Raw genomic sequence first — 1,339 nt, 5'->3', positions numbered from 1 at the left:
ACTGCGGGCCTCGCTCTTCTGAATGCCACTGGCTCGCCACCCACCCACGGGTGAACCTGGTCAGGGTACTTTCTGTAAGGAGCAGACTCTGATCCGGGCGGGCTACCGGTGTCTCTGTTTGCTCGTTTCTTTCTTCCATTTCGGGAAAGGCTTCCTTACTGGGTTTGGAAATCTCCTGTGCCTTTCCTCGCCTATTCTGTCAGCTTTAAAATTCTCTTTCAGTTGCCACCCTCACAGATGGATTAGGAAACTCTTTTCGGTGCATTCATTAGTGAAATGACCTCAAGGAAGCTCGAATCCAATATCTAATCGCCGGCTTTTAGCGAGTCCACACCCGAGGGTGGTTGGGGTCCAATCCAGCCCCGGGCCAGGCCCAGGCCCCTTGGACTGGGCCACAGGAGGACACAGAGCAGGGTCCCGGCAACCACGGTAGCGGTGCCGGCAGTTCTCCAAGGGCTTGGGGGTTTTCCAGAGGTGGGAGATGGAGGGGACTGATTCCTTCAGCGCCCCCCAAACCACGCCGCCCCACCGCAGCCATGGGACACATCCCGAGACACGCCCCTACACTCGCTCCCCTCCCCCATGCGCTGTGCCCCAGCCCTGGCCCTGGGGAATAGGCGGCAGCCCGCCCACCCACAGGGCGGGGGGCGCAGCTGAAAGGGGTTGTGCGGGAGGGCGGCCCCTGGCTGGGGTCAAAGGGTGAGCGCGCCGCGCGCGCGTGCGCAGTCAGCAGCGGCGCGCTGGGGGTGGGGGCGGGTAGGTGAAGGAGGCGAGGTGAGGAGAGGAGGGGGGCTGGAAGGTTTCCACCTTGGCAGGTCCAGCCGTGCAGGCGCATCGTGTGTGTGTGTGTGTGTGTGTGTGTGTGTGTGTGTGTGTGTGTGTGTGTGGACAGCCCTCCACCCCACCCCGCCCCGCCCCGTCCCTCACCTCAGTCGGGTCAGCGCTATCGCGGGGAAGCGCGGTGAGGCTGGCTTCTTGAGCGGGGCAGGGGCGCCCTCCGCCGTCTACGGTCACACCACCCCGAACGCGCCCCGTCTCGTCTGATCTCCGAAGCTAAGCAGCCTCGGGCCTGGCTAGTACTTGGATGGGAGACCGCCTGGGCATCCCGGGTGCCGTAGGCTTTTTTTTTTTTTTTTTGCCTGTTGCTCTGTCCCCTTGCTGGGAGCGCGGCGGGACGGCGGTCCGGCGGATCACCCCCACCCTCAGCGCCCGCCGCGGTGCCTGCCGCCCCAGCCCGCACCGTGGGGCCTCCTTCTTGTCCCAAGCCGCGACACCGCCGCCACGCGGCAGCATGCGTGGCATCTGGACTGTCAGGTCTCAGACCAAAGGTCTGGTCTGT

At 64.4% G+C, this 1,339-nt stretch overlaps 1 pseudogene; it reads left to right on the top strand.

Moving 5' to 3' along the window:
- The first annotated feature begins 1,002 nt into the window (after positions 1-1,002).
- LOC142862177 (uncharacterized) lies at positions 1,003-1,121 on the top strand (annotated as a pseudogene).
- The last annotated feature ends 218 nt before the right edge of the window (positions 1,122-1,339 follow it).

This window comes from Microcebus murinus, chromosome 18, assembly GCF_040939455.1.
Source record: "Microcebus murinus isolate Inina chromosome 18, M.murinus_Inina_mat1.0, whole genome shotgun sequence".
NCBI lineage: Eukaryota > Metazoa > Chordata > Mammalia > Primates > Cheirogaleidae > Microcebus > Microcebus murinus.
Note: the sequence above shows the minus strand (reverse complement) of the source record. Positions and strands in the feature narration are given on the sequence as shown.